The sequence below is a fragment of the Protopterus annectens genome, chromosome 3.part1, assembly GCF_019279795.1.
Source record: "Protopterus annectens isolate FY-2018-M chromosome 3.part1, PAN1.0, whole genome shotgun sequence".
Lineage (NCBI taxonomy): Eukaryota > Metazoa > Chordata > Ceratodontiformes > Protopteridae > Protopterus > Protopterus annectens.
Window position 1 is genome coordinate 589,181,457 of NC_056732.1, and position 19,990 is coordinate 589,201,446.

Genomic DNA, 19,990 nt, shown 5'->3' on the forward strand with positions numbered 1-19,990 from the left:
TTGAATAATAACATTTCCTTATCTGGAAAGGAGTAACTGATTCTATCACTCCCTGAGACAACATGTGTTGAAGGACAGTGCGAAACAAAGAAGTCTGATATGGAGGATGGAAAATTACCCCCTGGAAAGGAGGAATTTCCTCTCGCTGCCATCCCTTAAATAGTAATTTTGATTTGTTGAACTGATCTTAGTTTTTTGTTTTTTTTTTGGGGGGGGGGCAGGGGTCTGTATTTTTTTGGATCCCTCTTGTCAGTTCTTCTTAAATAGCTGTTTACCAGCATTTTGCTGAGACTGATTATGTTATTTATTGCTAAAATTAGATGAGGGGTTATGGAATCACTTAGAAAATTTAGAAAAGGAGGACTTACCTCTCTCATCATGCTTTTTGTTAAACTTTGCAGCAGAGGGACCAAATCTAACTATAACAATGAGAATTTAAAATCTTATTTTTCACATCATCTGGGAAGTTCTGAGAATGCAGCCAGGCAAACCAGTTTCAGTGGACATAGCCCTCTAAGAAAAATCACCAGTCATACACATATTTTAAACAATGAGTTGCGACCTGTAAAATGGAAGAAATTCAATCATTTAAAAAAGATTTTTCCTCATCAGAAGAAACTACAGATAAAACATTCCTCATATGTTAACAGCTAGTCAGAATAAACTTTCAATATGAGCCTGACAATTCAAAATTCTGAAAATCAAAATTTACAAAAAAGTGGAATTAACTAAATATTTAGTAGCAGTAGGATTAACTAAAGCTATAGCTGCTGGATCAGGTCTGGGAACGGTGTATACCAACTAAACAGAATGAGGAAACTTTATACAATCTATTTGCCTTTTTAGGGAAGTAAGTTGACCATACCTCTCAACTGTACAGATTTTCACAGATTGTCCAGGTTTTTGTTTCATATTTTGGTCCATTTTACATAAAATTGTGGTTTTCTAGTAAATCATTGGCAAATTATTGAAGATTTAAGTTAGAAAATAATGACAGACATTTCGGTTTCAGACTTCATACCCTTCAGAAAATTCACACTAAAGCAAATCCTGTTATTCTATTGACTTTCTAAGTTTGTAAGAGCAATATTTAAAAATTGTCCCTATTTTTAAGCATTTGTTCCCCCCTTTATTTATGGTTTTGTCCAAATTTTTTGCTTTAAGAGTTTGAGAGGTTTGAGGGGTATGAGGCTGACTATCAGGAAAACTATAGGCAGTGGCATTCACATCCTCAACGCTGATTCAAAATCTTGCATCTCTTCAGAAAAAGAGGCACGACTCTCTCCTTTATCAGAAACAACCTTGTAAGAAGGATCAAAGGCCTAAATTAAACCCTGAGCCAGATCTAGTAAACTTTTCTTCTACAGAGAAATTTGAGAGAGAGTAGATATGTGTTTTCTTTTTCTTTTTGAAAAAAAAAATTGGGAAAACAGTATTGTGAATGGTAGCAGCCGCTTCCCAATGGATGGGCACAACACAACATTCTGACTACACAAGGTAGTCTTTCCTGTTACCTTTCCCAGAACGAACAAGAGTGGTTCTTTCTATCTCACTGTGGGGACCCCAAAAATGAGAGGATGTGGCTAACCCCCATTCCATTGTGGTTGCTGGTGCTGTACCAGAGAGATTCTGGGTAAAAGATGAGTGGTCTGAGGAAACAACTTTGGCCACAGCAGAGTCACCTACCTGTGGCTGAGGCAAATTGCTATTCTGCTGTGATGGCAAAGGCTCTTTGCTTAACCTTTTCTTTTTGTGTCTGGAAGAAGGACAGACCATAAGACCCATAGTTCGATCCATGGTCAGGCTGAAAATAGTATATCTTTGTAGTGGAAAACAAACAGCACAAGCTGGTAAAAATTTAAAGTTGTTAAAAGTCATTTTTTCTCACAAAAACACACTTTAACACACTTTGCCAGCACCCAAAAGTAAAATAAACACAATTTCTACACAGAAAAATGTTTTCAACTACTTTAAACAACTTTTAAACTCACAAGAAAAACGTGTGCTCCTGTTTAACAGTAAAGTCTCATGACAATCCATTAATGACTAACTCCTAGCTTCATAGCTTTCATAGGAGTAAAGTACATTAAAACAATATTTTTTTAATGTGGAATGTTTTCTCAGAAAGAGAACTTATCTGCCCAGCAAAGCAACAGCACAAGTTGACTATCAATCCTTGGAAGCCCGCAAGGGAGCATTCTCTTAAATGACAGAAAAGCTCTAAATGGCTCAGTGCTCATACCTGTGTTTTTAGGCAGCTCAGCTCAGGCTGTCTAATGATTTGAGTGCATGGAAAGTACCCTGAAGCTTTGTAAGCTGGCTGGCTTTTATATTCTTGGCAAGATACAACCCATATATCTAAGGCTATTGCAGCAGTGATCAGTATTACGAACATTGCCTTTTCTTTTATTTAGTTGTCAAGAATGCTCTCCTATTACAAAGTCCTTCATGTCTTCTATAATAAGTTAGCTATACATCTTTATCGGTTTGTGTCTTTAAACATTCAACACTATTTTTAGTTCACACAGAGACAACATTTAACAAGTAGCGTACAGCTTTCTGTTTTTCTACCTGTTGAAAAGGGGAAAAATTATCCAGTTTAGTGCAAAATAATATATAAAACTATTAATTACAATAACAACAGCAAAAAACTAAATGCCAAATAAGATATAAAACAAGTAATTAAAAAAAGAACATCAACAACATAAACTTCTGTTTTAAATTCTTGTATTTTTTCTCTCTTATAGTTAACAGTTAAGTGACAGGGCTCTTCAAAGTACTTGAAGTGCGTTGACTATCAATGAGGGCTAAATATGCCTTGACTGTGATCCACATGACCCAGATGTGATTAGCAGCTTGAGCAATGGAAAGATTGGGGTGGGGAGGATGGCATTAAGCAGAAAGCACCAGCTCACTTAACTGGGGGACAGGGAAGCAATAAAAGCTTCTGTGCAAATGACCTCTTTGGGGACAAGGAAGCCAATTGGTAGCAGCCAGTATGGCTACTTACTGCATGTAAGTCAAGGAGGCATGTATATGCATGCATTAATATATGTGGGTACATGAACACGTTAACATATGAGGGGCCTCTTTACAGCAGCACCATCATGTGTAGCTGTCAGCAACTGGAAGGGCAGTGCTAGGCTTGGGAAGAAGGCTCACATTATTGGTACGACAGGCCCATTCCGTCACACCTGACTTTCACCTCTATAGGGGAAAAAATATTTATTTATTTATTTGTTTTATTTTGCTTTGGTTTACTGGTTTGTCCAACTGGTTTTACTCAAAATCCCTTTGTCAGCAGAGACCTGGGGAGAAAAGCTTCAAATTATCACAAATATTTTTAAACAGACATTTGGTAATATACATAAATAGGCATTAAATAATATACAGTAATAATTGCACATTAATTTGCTAATCAGATTACATTCATATGAAAGAAAAGCAACTTTTACCATATAAAAGATACTTGTGCATTAGATGTTGAACATTAAGCATTTAAAGAGGTGTATTAGCAGGCTCGTCAGATAGCAGATCATGTAATTAGTGCCAAAGAACTCAAAAAAATTGAGGTGAGGGGAAGAACTAGGTAGAGAGAAAAATGCTAATATTGTAGTTAAGAGGTGGGGTGTAAAGCAGGTTTAGGGGCAGTTATACATGTGGCTATCCTAATGTTTGTATTAGAAGTATAGAGCAGGAGGTCAGCAGTGTCACAAAACAATATATATAGCTGGGAGATAATAGTAAAACTATTCAGGTATTGGTGAAGACTGGTTGTGGGGCATAGGATTCCGAATGATGAGAGATAATTTGACGATATGACAAGCTGAAGATAAGGGAAGTTATTAGTTTTGTTTTGAATGAGTTTGCATTCTGAATGGATTTCAGTGGTAGTGGGATGTGGCACCATAGTTTTGCTACACTATTTGAATATACAGAGAGCCACCTGCAGTATCAGATGATTTGGTAATAGTGATTAGTGACTTTTCTCTCCCTCAATAAAATGAATGAGTTATAGAGCTCTCATACAATCTGGGAAGTGAATGGAGCGGGCTCTCAATCCATATCGGTGGAAAAACTAAGACAAAAGGGTGCAGAGAGAGAAACTATCAGGCTGATCTTGTGTGACAGAAGCAAAAAAAAAAATGAAAAAGTCAAACATGAAATAAGTTCAGGTAATAATTATATACTTTGGCATTCTAATTTCACATATAAGTGGTTTTATATAATATAGATGCCATTAAAAGAGCTTAAAAATAATGATTAGTTATACTCATTACAGACTACTAATTTAAAACTGATTACATGTTGAAATGTAAGTATGATTGCACTGCATGCCAGTCTTGACAGGGTGGAGAAATATTTCTGAGAAACTTCTTAAGCCATTGATCATCCTGTCCAGGGAGCTATGAAAGGTACTGGGGGATAGAAGGTACATTGATATCATGTTACTTATCCAAAGGGTTCCCACAGAAAAAAAAATATATAGGAATTTACCAGGCAGACAGCATAACTGTAGGTTTAGAATATGTTACAGAATTATATTATAGCATGATCTGATACAGCATGAGTTCACAATAAACCATTCTCGACAGATGAATTTGATAAAGTTGTTTCACAGAAAAACATGGAGAGAGAGGGAGCAAGAGAGATGGAGAGAGGGAGAGGGGAGGAATGAGAAATACATAGCTCACAGAAAATAGGAGATTTACAAGATCCTTATCTTCAGTGGCATCCCTGAAAATGGAATGGCATAGAGAGTAAGTAGTTTGGTAGACAGGGCAAGAAGCTTAAAAGTGAATGCATGTGTGGGTTTAGACTATAACAAAAAGTTTTGGCACTTGACATGATGTATAAAGAGATGTGACACACGGTAATGTTGCACTGTTGTTTTCCTTAAGCTGTACTCACATACCAAATCACATGGATGGATAGGAGTTTCTTTTTTAGGCGACACAAAGGATCTGCATCTCAAAGAGCTGAGCTTAGACATGTGCAAATAAACACACACACACACACACACACACACACACACACACACACACACACACACACACACACACACACACACAAAAAAAAAACCATAAAGTATCACTGAAATGTCAGGGTAATGCAGAGACTATCCAGTGAGAAGGATCTCTATATTACCATTACAAGGAAGTGAACAGTGCTGAATGTGGGGTAACAGAACTAACAAGTGCATACAAATAGGACAGATATCTCTAGGGTCAGTAGGAAAGAGATGTATGCAGTAGGGAATAGATAAATACCAATGAAAACGAAAGTAGAAGAAGTGAGGGAATTGGGGGGGAAGTCAACGCATGTTGTCTTCTCACTTGACTGAAAAACATGTCAGAATTCATATGTAAAAGAAGTGCAAGGCAAGATTCCTCCTGTGTTGTACACAGAGGGTGTGCTTTTTAAACACTACATACTTTAAGAAGCATTGTCTCTAAAACATAACAACAATCTTCAACTGATGTAGAGAGCTATGAACAACATCGTAGAGGCTTTGTACTATACAATCGAAATGTTTCTGACTGAAAAATTGGACCTTTACAGAATTTAACTGTCATTGGGGTAGGATAGGGAAGGGCCTCAGGTCTGCCTACCTACCTAACTACTTACTGTAACTTGACATTGAAGGTAAGAAGGGAATATATTATGTAGTAATTATTAATTAATTTATTAATTTATTTAAATGTGCTCATACAATAATCTGAAAGCATGCAGAACACACTGCATTGAAAGCACTCATAAACAAAAGCATTACAAATAAACTTTAACAATATTTTATACAAACTATCTGCAAGTAGAAATGAGGCTAGTTTTAAGTCAGGAAGTTTATAGAAGGAAACTATTCTTTCCAAAAAAAATTTTCTCTTAGTGTAGTTAATGGACAGGTGCTACTGTTACAGTTGATAAGTACACATGAGAACACAGCTGAAACAGCACTTTTTTTACAAAGTAGGAGAGCAGGAATTAATGCATCCAGTTCTTACTTGTTGATCTACTGTCAAAAGCTGTGGACACCAGTTTGTGTTTCAAGAAAAATATCACAAGAAAAGAAAAATGAACAACTGTTATGCTACTGGATTAAACTAGACGAAAAAGTAGCTGTGATTAAGACAAACTTTTTTCATATCTGCATGTTAATGCTCTGATATCTGTGTCTCAGAATGATTATTGTTTAAAAATGGTTTTGCAGATTATTGATTAATGCTTTATTAGAATTTATATATTTTTTTATTTTTTACTCACTGCATTAGACTATGCTCAGAGATCATTTGACATTGTATAGGCAGTTCATGATGCACACTGTGTAAATACATTGTATACATGTGTACCAACAGAGGAGATTCCAAGACTGTGCCACATGTTCTTGGAATCACTGGAAATATGATTCATGGTCCGTATTAACCTTTAAAAATAAAGCCTTCATTCTGGCCTATTCGTTACTGAAAATAAAAATGCAATGCAAGGCAGACCAGGGCAGGAACTCAGTAAAAAGTACAGTTTCCCGTAACAGTAGCTGTCCTTCTCTTCACTGTTGCAGTATTCACTCCCTTCCCCAACCCCCTCTTATTTGTTCTCTTTTTTTTGTGTTAGATTCCCTTCTTGATGAGGGTTTCCCCTTTTTCTTCTGCATTTTTCCTTCTGGATGTACATGGATTCCTTTGTCCTATGGACACTGTTCTCTTCTGGAGCAATTTAATTCTGGGTAATTGAGTCCATACGTCCCTTTTATGATCTGTGTTCTGTGTGGGGAGCATAAATATGAAGTATGGTACATACAGGATCATTGGGCTTTTGTATACTGTCCAAGCATTGGGCTGCCCTGGGCAGCAGATCCCTTCTGTTTTGGATACTGCAACAGTGAAGACAAAATGACATTGACAGCTGCAGTAAGTCACTATGTAAAGTATGTAAAATGGAGGTATAGGAAGACTGTTGACACAATTATGAGAATATTGTTTGGAAATCTGGAAAGAACTGAATGTATAACAGAATTTGAGTGCAACAGTTAAAATGCAAGTTCACCTTACACTATTAAACAATCTTCAGGTGACCTTAAATGCCCCAAACAGGTGAATACCTGAAACTGCCGAATTGCTGAATTTCATAAACAGTGGAGAAACAGAGTATCTCTCCATCTGAGTTTCAATGAGTTTCAAGAGTTGCTCAGTGAGAAATAGCAGATGATGTTGCCAGACTGCAACACTCAACATATCGTATTCAGGATTCATTTCATGTGGTAAAAGCACAGCAGTGACATTTTAAGATTTTTTTAAACGTATCCCAAGTGCCTGTAAATGTTCTTTTTTCATCTTCTTGTGAATTAAAACTACATTGATTTATCACCAGTCTAAATGCTATCATATATTTAGTTTGAAGTTATATCCCTTTTACTAGAGATGGGGGTGCAATATTAGAATATATCAATTTAAGCTTGAGTGCAGCTTTTGCAAAGTATGAGTATTGCTGATATTTTTTTCTGAGGTACACTGATTTCAGGGTTTGTTAAACTTATTAAGTGCAAAGTTCCCTACATTTGAGTTTGGGGGCTTTTCCAATGTAAAGCTAATGAATACAATTCCACTTGCTTTGGCAAATGGCACTGTTTAGTTTTTCTGTTTCAGTGTAGCTATACAGAACTGAGCGAGAGAAGATATTGAAAAGATAAGTAAGGATACCTTTTTTCTCAGTCATTCAAGAATTGGGTTCTTTAATGAAAGAATTCACCCTTTATTCCTCAAGTGCTATGCATATAGACATAAATGTGATTATGTATCATGTACTTTGGACCTCATGTAGGCCATGAACTCTTTGTACTCGAGTTTCTATCCCACACAGCCAGAGGATATGATGGTTCAAATACAAAATGAAGTAAATAATTCTGATCTTCTGCATGCCTTCATGAGACTACCCTTAAAAAGCCATATAGCGTCGGGAGGGGTCATACCTCTGAAAAATAAAGATAATGTAAAACAACGCAGGAACAGACAGCTAATATAATTTATGTTGTATACCAGACAACCTTAAATATGAGGATTAGGAAATTATGTAGATACACAAATACACACATGCACACCTGCAGTTACAGAAAAGCAACAAGAATTTTTAAATGTCAGTGCAATCTATCTTCAGAGATTTTGAGGGATAATCTCAGCAAAACAAATTATAAATACCAAAACCTTAAAATAATAGCCCCAAATACAACTTTTTGAGGTTATGTTTTTGAATGAGTATAAATCTCCAAGTCCATATTCATGCATATTGGATATTGTAACTGAGATCTCATGACCTTGGACAAAAGGATAAATTCATGAAACATTGCTGCATTTAGGCTTTTAATTTCATGGTTATACGATTCAAGATTTACTCTGCTGAGAATATGCAACACAACCATTGTAGCTTTAATCTGACAATCATAGTACAAAGTTGGATCAGGGACAGAATTATGAGACTTATCTATATAGCAGGTTTGACACTTGGTTGAGGTGTTCTCTTGTTAAATCTTCTGGTTATCTATCTCACCATGGGCTGTAAAATTGTGTAACACAGATGGTTGCTGACAAATGTAGCCTCTAAATGAAGATGGGAAAATATCTGAGGGGAGGGGTAGAGCTATTGTTCATGGCCTTTCACACACAAACACATTGCATGAATGCAGAAACACCCATGTGTTCTTTGGACAGAATTTCATATGCAGAACAACCATCATGTGCATTTCATCCATATCGCAGTAAGATGTTATTAGAACTTATTTCTGCTTGACAATACTGGTATCATACTATCCCTTCAGCATATAGTCATTACCATTTCTGGATTTTTCTGGGTTAGTAAAATTCCTGCAAGTGTTGCTAAATATTTTGCATAGAAAGGCAGTAATTATAACAGATTTATAGACTGCTGTCTGAGACGCTTGTCCCTTTTCATATTTATCCAAATGATCAGTGTTCAAACAGGTTTTACAGTTCCCCATTAATATAATTTGTTTATTTTTGCTGCTGATGAAGCACTTGAGGATCAATTTGTATTTTGTCTGGGTGAGCTGTAATACAGTATGATGCAGTTTTTTCGTAGGCCGTACGATATACCATTTTAAATATCTGCAACATAGTATCTGTTGCACACACTAGCAGCATTTGAAGGTAGGCATATTTACCAATATATGAAAAAAATTAGTTGCAATTGTATATTATTTTCAGGCAAATGAACCAAGAATAACAGGAAGTGCAAAGCAGTCTTCACAGGGTAAAAGTACAGAGCATAACAAGGGTAATGATGCAGTAGAATAAAATATACAACAGATATGTCTGTCAGTCTGAGATGTTAGTTGCAATGTATTTTGTGTATTGTAAGCATAGAACAAATAAGGACACAAATGACACTAATGTCATCTAAGTAAAATCCCAGCTTTAAATACAGATTTCTTCAGCTGATATAACATGTGGCTTACTGTGAAGTGAAAACCATAATGCAAATTTTTGATTTGAAGTGACCTGAACAGACTTATGCAAGTCATTACCTGAGAATGTGGTGGGTTTCATGTGCATTCAAAACATAAATATCTGTTTTATCTGGGCTGTAAAGCTGTCTGTGAGGTAAGCGATGCTGTTGAATATATTCATTGTGTTACTGCCTGGATGTATTTATAATGGTCAAATATTTAAGTAAACATGCATTTTTTAGATACATTACAAAAAGCCTGAATTATGGAAAATAAATTTAGTAACTGCTTAATGATGTATCAGGTTTGGTCTTGAATTTCTGAGACACTTTTTGCACTTAAAAAAATGTTGCTTTCAGGCATTCTGCCCTTGTACTTGTGATTTGCAATAGGATCATAGGAAGTAACTAGGCTAATGGCCCTAGGGCCCTTACAAGCCTAAACAAGTTCTACCCTTGTTTCCAAAATCAACACCTATTGCTATTGTCCAACAGATACACAGGTGGAACCCCTGGGGTGACTTTACAGTTATTCATCCAGTCGTCCAGTTTGCATTTGAAGAGGGCCAATGATGTACTCTGTTTGACATAAAGTGGGAGTCTTTTCCAAAGGTGTGTTAACCAGGGGTGGCTCATGCTATAGGACTGCAGGACTGTAGCCCCCCACCTATAAATTCCCCATTCCCCCATCATAGAGCATTTGAAAATAAAATTAAAAATTTCCAGACTCCGTGCATGTATGCTTAGTTCCTGACTGCCGTGGTAAGCAGACCAGAACTCCACGCATGCATGTGTGCTCATTCCTGAGCTCCAGACTGTTCTGTTAAGCAGTCTGGATAGGGAAGGCAGGAAACTTCACCCTTCCAGCCCAGAGGTCTGTGCGGTGATGACCACACAAACCAGAAGGTCACCAGATTTCATCACCCACAGGCTGGAGGCTCCAGCCTCCTCACATCTTACAGGAGACCCAACAGCATGCACAGGCCATTATGGAGGGCAGAGACAGGTGATCGGGCTGCAGGATTGCTATGGAGGACTTAGCTGGGCTGCTGCAGAGTACAGGATCACACAGAGGACAGAGACAGGTAGTGTGTGTGTAATGCCCCAGTTGCTACATGGTGGTGGGTAGAGAATAAGGCTTGAACCCTGTACCTTGGGCCCAAGTGACAAGAGCCTGAATTCCCTGCCCACCACCATTTGTAAAACATTTGCAGATTTTTGCCTCATATTTGTTCTGTTCCTCATAAAATCTGTGGTTTCTGTATTTTCGTTACTTAATACAGCCAGTACTGCAGTGGTGCAGTGGTAGCATTGTTGCCTGACAGCTACAGGTTGTCTGGTTTGTTTCTTGGCTAGGGTGCCTTCTGTGTGGAGTCTGCATGTCCTCCCTGTGTTTGTGTGGGTTTGCTCTGGTGTCCTCAATGGATATTTGTCCCTATTTTTGGACTGTATTCCCCCATTATTGGCTTTGTCCAGGTTTTTTTGTGCCAAGGTTGAGAGCTATGGTGATAACTGAACTCACTGAATATGTTTGGGGGCTATATTCCCCCATTATTGGCTTTGTTCAGGTGTTTTGTGCTAAGATGTTGACAGCCATGGTGAGAACTGAATTCACTAAATGATAGCCATTTAAGTTTCCGTCTTCCTTTTTTCATAGAAATAGATGATTTGGCATAGTGGTATGTTGCTCTGACTGTTTTGCACAGGGCCCTGGGTTCAATACTTGGCAGTGAAATGTATGGTGGTAACACTGCATTTTATTCTAGCAACTTTCCAACATTATACAAGCAATGTTTAAAATGTGTCCCTGGTTTTTGGGCTTTTGTCCCCCCCCCCCAAATAAATTTTGGCTTTTTCCAAATTTCTTGTGCTGCAAAGTTCAGAGATACAGCTGAGTGTCGAGTAGATTTTACAAGGAGCTGAGAGCTGCAGGGGAACAAAAGTTTAGTGCTGCTTAGGCCAAGTCTGCTTGCACTGTTAATAGCAGAACAGGTAGTGTACTTGCTTTTGATGAAGAAGGCTGTGGGTTCTACTCCCACAGTAGGTAGATCCATTGCTGATACTGTACTCTGTTGTAAAGGGGATGGATGCTGCAGTCCACTTTGGCAAAGATACCTAGTAACTATGAACCTGTTATCAGTTTGCCATCCATTCCCTATTGCGATATTACTAGCTTATTGTTTTTTTAATGCAACATAGGCAATTTATTCCTCAAGGCCAACAGACACTTTATTTGTAGATGAAACAATGATGTATAAAGTTGCTTGCTAGCAGTAACCTCTTCATTAATTAACAGATTTCTTTAATGTGGAATTATTTAGATGACTTTTACTTCTTCAGAGATCGGTCATATTTAGTGATACTGGTGGACTGTAGAAGTTTGAGTAGAATTTTATGATGGAAATATTCTGAATTGGGCAGTTTTGTCATTATTGGTGCATGCATTTTGTTTCATTGTTTACTGGAAAAATGTTTAAAACAATAAATTTAAAATTACCTCTAACAACTGTACTGTATTGTACAAGGAATATAATTTAACACAGTCAGGAAGGTGTATCAAAGAGCATGTGTATGTTTCGGGTTCTGGCGTGTAGATCGCGAGACAAATGCCCGCGAGCTACATCGCCGAAACCAGAAGGCCGCAGCACCGCTAAACCGTAGAGCGGTGCTGCCGAAACGTAGTAACGCGGCGGAAAGATGCGGCGGTGGGTAAACAGACAAATGCAGACAGCCCCTAAGGCAAACACGCAGGCCGTCAACACACAGCATACACGGCCGGCAAACACACGCGGATCGGCGCGAAACACAGCACAACGGTAGTGCTCCAAAACAGTTGCATAAGCAGTCATAAAACAATTACTTACCCTGCTCCAAAACAGTTGTATAAGCAGTCATAGAACCATTACTTACCCTCACAGCCCCAGTTGTCCACGCAAACACAGCAAACAGTCCCCAAGAAGCAGGAAGTAAAGTCCCCAGCACGTAGAGCAATGCACAGCACACTTTACCCAAAAAATGCTGCATAGAAAAGCAGGCATGTGTCAGGCTAAACCCTTAAAGGTACAGACACAGCAGTTTCAGGGTCAATAGACCAAACACACTATAACCTGTCTGTGTACTAGTAGTAAGCAGGGTGTCTGTAGTATAGGACAAACCCAGATAACAGGCATGCCTGCAACAAACAGTACCTACCCTGCTAGAGCCCCTGAGTGCAGTTGTAGGTGTGAACATGCCAACCTGGTAAAGCATGACACACTAACCCAGTAGCAGGGGATATAGTAGCTGTAACCCATCTCCGACTCCACAGTAGAGTAAGACATGCAGCTTCTGCTAAACACGTCATGGTGTCCCTGTTACAGGAGTATAGACAGGTACCCAGCCCCATGTAGGAAGACAAGGGTGCAAGACAGAGGTACCTCCCTAAGTAACATCTGCCACTTAAGCAGACACCAAGCCCTACACCGTGATTGGCTGGCAGCAACAACAGGGAGTTAAAGGGGGCTGGCACAGTACACACAGAACCTGTGCTCAATCAGGCATCGTGGCCTCTAAACAGAGTACAAGCATACGGCAACCCCAGGGATGTGTTAACTGTAGACAGTGCAACCATAGGGAAGAGACAGTCAGAGACGGTTGGAGTGCACAAAGCTGTATAGGGCCACTGAGACAGACAGAGTTACTGCACATGGTATAAGACAAGGAGGTGTAAACCGAGTGGCCTACTGTCTGGAAGGGACTGTCTCCAGGTTCAGTAGTATATCCCATACCAAGCTCCACCGGCTGTGATGGATTCTGAGAGACCATCTACAAGTGCTGCAACCATGCTGGAATGTATGTATCTGTATAGCCCTGGTCTGATTGGCAACAGATACAGCACAGTGCCCAGCCAACGTGGCAAACCCATGCTGGTGGTGGAGGGGTACCTCTACCATTTGGAACGTGAGACACCACCAAAACGGTACTGGGCATGTAGTGAGCGGAGAACGAAGGCATGCAGAGGACGTGCCATCACTGTTCGCCAGGAAGAGGGTGAGGAATTGCTGAAATCACTGCCACACCAGCACGGCCCAGATGCAACAATGGCACAAGTGGCTACATTGCGAGCTGAACTGCGGCAGAGGGCGGTAACCGGTAATGAATTGCCGAGCTTGGTAATGCAGAGTGTGCTAGGCACAGCAGATGACAATGTACTGCAGGAGATGCCTTGTCGTGCGACCCTTCGAAGAAGCATCACCAGGGTACGGCAGCAGGCACGGGCATCCATGGCTACACCTCCAGCAACCCTTGCAGATATTGATGCCAGCCAGTATCCACTCCGTAGTGGCAGCTTCATCCTTCAGACGGTCGGATATGGATGGTACCGCTTCCTTGGTAGTACTTACTACAACACAGAACCTGACTGACCTGTGCAGGTCCGACTTTGTTCTTGGTGATGGCACCTTTCCCACACGGGCCGATATCTGTCGCCAGCTATATACATTACATGGCTGTATTGGCACCCCACCGCAATGAGGATCGTGCCCTGGTGTACTGTCTCATGACACGGAAGTCGGAGTCTGCATACACCACTTTGTGGGAGGTGCTGAGTGGTATGGCAGCTGACCAGGGATGCACTTTGTCACCACAGTATATCATGACTGACTTTGAGAAGGCAGCAATTCGTGCCAGCCGGAAGGCATTCCCTAGGAGTATTCTGAAGGGATGCCTATTCCATTTTGCACAGATCATCTGGCGACAGATCCAACATCACCACCTTGTCGCCCTCTATGGCACGGACACTGCTTTCTCCATTGCCATTCGCAAGCTGATAGCGTTGGCATTCCTACCTTTGGATGATGTTGTCCCTGCATTTCTGGACATTGTGGCTTCCTTACCAGAATGTGCCCAGCCGATTGGTGTATTTCTAGACCATCATTATGTCCGGGGCCGACCACGCAAGTATGCATCCCGCTGTTCAGTACAGACACGAATGCCATCGTCATACCCTCTGCGGTTCTGGAATGTGTCCGATGTCTCTGAGATGGACTTCCCACGTACTAACAACCAGGTGGAGGCGTGGCATCGTCGGCTGAAGGTATTGCTGGGTCGCCCTACTGTACAGCTAGCTGACCTTCTGTGTGTTCTGCAGCAGGAGCAGAACCTGACGGATACTCGACGTGAATCTCTTCTGAGGGGGATGCCTGTAACACCGCGTAAGAAGGCTATTGTAGTAAGGGAGCGTCGCCTAAAGCACATCTTACAACATAAGTGTGACTACACTAATGTGCAGGATTTCCTCCGTGCTGTGGCACATTTCTACAAATTATGATGCTGTCTGGGTTTCGTATGCACCAAGCACAACACACATCACATTGCATATTCAATTAATAAAGGCTTTGCCCATAGCACACGGGTTCCATGGTACCACTTTCCTGCCCACGTGGCATGCTATCCCAGCAAGATTTTCCACTAACAATTGCACATGGTGGCTTCTAAGGGGGTGCACAGTGTATCACTGTGGTGGTTTGTATATGCCTCCTGTGGTTAGGGTGTAGGGGTTCCCTCAATTTTGATAGGGAATTGTCCACAGTCCTTTGTCACTGCAGTTAAATTGTCATCCTGCCATGTGTCCACATCCAGCTGTCTCACAGGTGGGTGTCGCACCGCCTAGGTGCCTGGACCCGTATGTTTCATATTCAAGGGGCCTATGATTTGAAAACTGCCCAGAATTAATCTTTATCTGCCACTGGCAAAATGTATTTTCTTTGAATGTGGGTTTCAATGCTGTTTCAATGAATGTGAGTTTCAAGGGCAGAGAAGTTTTAATACTAAGTCTATTTTCATTGTCAGACTGCATTGCTTTGTTTAGCAGATATCTATTAGGGTTTATGCTGTAAAATATAAAATAAAACTTTCAAATGATATCCATATCATCACAGAAGTAAAGCAGTATGCACATTACAGTGTTTATGGCAAATGGGGTGAAATAACCAAGGAATGGGACATTGGAATGGCTGCAGGGGGGACGCTCCATTCGACCATGATTTTGTGAGGGAGGGCAGCAAACTCAGACAGCCCCAGCTGAACTATACCTCTCAACTGTCCAGAATTTTGCAGAATGAATATATTTTTGCTTATTTTTTGGTTTGTTCCTCATAAAATTTGTGGTTTTCTGCCAAATCATTTAGGATTGAAGTCACTAAATAATGACAGACATTGAGTTTCAGACATCATAACCTTCAGAAAAATGCATGCTAAAGCAAGACCTGTTATTCTATCAACTGTCTTAAATTTATACAAGAGCAATTTTTAGTACTGTTTTGTATGTTCCCCCAATATATTTGGCCTTGTCCAGATTTCCTGCATTATGAGGTTGAGAGGTACATGCAAATAAATCACTTTATAGAATTAGGAATATCCAAACCTCTCAACTGTCTCCAATTTTGGCTCAAAATGTTGCTCTCCCCTTAATAATTCCTCTGCAAAATGGCAATTTTGGATGAAAACGTGGAGGGTTTACAATTATAAATAACTGTAATGATCAGAGTTATAGATTACTTACATTTCAGAAATGCATGTAGATGCTCTTATTTTGTCAGCTGCTCAAGTTAACAGTACTAATTTTAAAAAAGGTGTCCCTTCTTTGACAGGTTCCCAGCTGTATTGTTTGGCAATTTTATATTTTTGCATCACATTTTTGGTCTGTTTTTCATAAAATTGTGGTTATCTGGCAAATTAGTAGCAAATCATTAAAAACTGAAGTTGGAAAATAATGGCAGACATTTGAGTTTCAGATTTCATACCCTTCAAAAATTCATACTAATGCAAGACCTACTACTATTCTATTATCTTTCTAAGTTTATAAGAGCAATATTTAAAAATTGTCTTTATTTTTGGGCCTGTGCCCCACTTCTATGTATGGCTTTGTCCATATTTCTTGCTCTGCGGTTGAGAGGTATGAGTGTCAGAGCCATCACCATCAGCCAGAGACATTTCAAACTGTGATCTACTTGTTGCACTCCACTTCCCATTGTAGTGGCTCTGGATGTGTCCAAGCAAGGCAAGGAGCAGTTATGCAGTGTAAGTGTGCAGATTATTCCCCCATCCAAGGTAGACCTCAAGTATGACCGTGGCTTTTCATCTGTTCTTGATTTTTCAAAATGTTCTGGTTTTCTGTCATATTTTTATACTGTTGATTTATGCTTCTTATTATTCAGAAAATGCATGCTGTTGCAGTGCCCTGTTGCTCTGTAGCAATGCTTTACTGACCATCAGGTAAGCTTGTCAGAGATTGTAAGATGCAAGTAAGCTTTAATAAGCATACTGTTAAAGAATTACCAACATTGAAAGCCTTTTCATTGTTGCCATGCAGAGAATATTTACATAACTAGATAACGTATAAGCCTTAGGTATTGAAATGCATATGACAGTATTTGTAATAAAGGACAGGATTACAGTATTTTCAGAAGCTCATTACATTTGTTGGAGACTTGCAGTTATCTTTGCAGGCTTTACCCGTAAACTAAACAGAATGCCAATCTATCATGTGTGGTCCATAACTTGTGTAGTAATCCTTTAAGCAATTTATCTTGAGCTTGTTTCTTATTCGCTGTTCATTTTTTACTTTGATCATGTGTTCTCCATAAAACAAGTAGATAGTTGTTGTCAGACAGCAGGTCTTTTTTGGATAAGAAACATTTTTACAAGTGGGGGTATCACAGAGATTGCTACTTTCATCATGTTACTTGGTAATTTTATAAAGCTGAATATAAATGATAATTAGAACTGCAGTGCAAGGAGAAGTGGTTTGAGCTGAGTGCTGCTTGTTTTTTTTTATACTTGATTTTGACTGGCATTCCAGTAATATATTTAAAAAGCAATGTATTTTTTCATGCCTCACAACCTTTGTGTTTCCATCTAGATATTAAGTAAGTTGTCATGTAGCCAATGCACTGAAATATTTTTTTCTTCTACACTTCATTTTGTCTTGATTGGATTCTTGTAGTGATTGTTTGGCACCCAGGGCAGCGTATTTCATTATTAAAGTTCCATTTGTTGTGGTTTTGAGCATAACTCCACCCCTTTCTAGTTGGTCACACCCCTTCCCACTGGCCCCACCCATTCAGCTATCTCCTGCAGCCCCCCTTTAATTTGAATTCACCAGCCGCCACTGTTGTTCTGTTTCCACTATAGCTGTTTGGATTAATTTTCCATTACTGGCAGTGAAACAGAGAGAGATAGAGACAGAGATACAGCGTGGCTACATTCAGAGATGTGTGGCTGAAACAATAATGACAATAAAACAGTTGTAGTGATGGATTGTCGAGACTTGAAGCGCTGCTCTAAAAATAAATATTTTCAGTCTCATTAACAGTCTTTGGAAACATTGAGGCACTTTGTCTAAATTGTAGGACTTAATCAGTAAAACCAATGGTCTGTGGTCAGTCTGGAGTTGAAAACTCCTGAGAACCAATATATGAATAGAGAGTTTGAAACATGCTTAAGCACCTGATAGGTAATCTGTATCAATCAGTGACTATCTCTGTCCAGTGATAGTTAGCATTCTGGAACAATAGGCAACAGGACATAACACATAGACCATAGCTGCTATCATTCACGCCAACTGCTGTGGGTTTAGCAACATCATAGCATGCTAGCACTGAAGATTTTGTTAACATCTTTTTTCAATTTGCTGAAGGCTAAGGCTTGAGAACTTTGCCCTGACTAGAGCACATCTTTCTTTATTTAACGGGGTGGTTATGGATGTAGCACAGTTGTCAGATCTGGTACAAATTTCCCCAAGACATTCATCATGCCTAAAGCTTGTCTTTGTTTAGTCACACAAGATGGATTTTGTAATTTAGCTGTTGTTTAGACCTTTCTTTCAACTGGTCTGATTCCGCAGTCACTTATGCTGTGACCAAAGTACTGAAGCTTAGTCTTTCTAAAACAAAGTGTATTTTGGTTTTGATTTAGGCCGGAGTTTTTAATCCTTTATATAGCCTCTAATCTTTAATCATGTGTTTCTTTATTGGGACCAAATACCAAGATACCATCCATAATAATAACATCATCATCAAACTCACTGGGTAAATCAGTAGTCTTACACTGAACAACTACAGGTGCTGAGGTTATATGAATGGCAACTTTCTAAAACAGACTTGTCCCGTTGGACTAGTGCAGGTCATCAGCTTTTGCCAATTTTTCTCTAGGGATATCTGTCAGAACTGACTGGTTGCATCTAGAGTGGATAATATTTTTGCACTAACTAGTTTGACTATGTCTTACAGCTGGGTAGAATGCACCTTTGATGCATAACTGTACCTTTAAGTTACTTTAAATTAACACACGTTCATATGTGACCATTTTTATGTATTACTGGCACCACTGAAGCACACTTCTCATTCAGCACACATATATGTTCTGTTATTCCAAGGTTTTGCATTCTTTTCAGTTGTGCGTCTACCTTAAATAGCATAGAGAATGGCACTCTTCTGAATATGGTCAAGGCATATGGAACAGAATTTGGGCTTAATTTAATATTTGATATGAACTGATTCACAATTAAACAGACTAACTTCAACAAGCACATTTACGCTGATTTAATTCATTCTGGTCATTAAGTCTAACCCGCATGCCACATATGGTGTTTTTATTTTTCATTTATGAGGGAGATCCTGTTTCTGACATCATGTCACAATGAACACTTCTGTTTACCCAATAAATGACAACAATATCGGAATTGGGAGGATTCCTGTGCATTTTAGTCAAATATCTAGAGAAGTATGTTAACTATTCGGTCATAAACACAATGGCTATAGGATCTAGATGCAGTGCATTATGGGGTATATACATTCTTAAAATAGCTATGCCATACAATAATCTTGAAGTAGCAATGGCTATAGTACATATTCACAATATATACAATGTTTGGGCAGCTTTACATTACTCATCATCACAGCATGACTCCATAATGTATATGGATGTCTACATCTAGGTTTCCAGTAATGGAAGCACAATTCAGAATTCAAAATGTTCTACTGGTCTCTAAAGACATTCAAATGACAAAAACTCTAATACCAAACAGCAACTCTTCCTTTCACAGAAAACTTTAAACAAGGTTTGCAAACTAACTAGTAATAGGTCAAAAATCATAACTCCCCACTTCACAACAACAGTCCATCAACCACTGACACAAGAAAAATCCAAGTTTCCAGATCCAAGTAATCATTAAAAGGCAGGTTAGAAAATGAAAGCAAGATATTAACTCTGGAAATTCTAACAACTCACAAATGTTTAAATGATGTCTAACACAACAGTCTGTGAATCACACATACACATTTATAATCTGACTCTTACCATGGGGGGTAATACCCTGAAGGATTAAGCAGACTGTAATTATATCAAGATGTAAAGCAAAATCACTTCTCAGCAACCAGCTGTTGCCTCATAGCAAAAATATGCCCAGTTAATAAAATCTTAGAGAAGAATATATGCAATCAAATGCATGGCCATGTAAGCAAATGCAGCTTAATTCAGTTTTTGTTAAGGCTTCAGT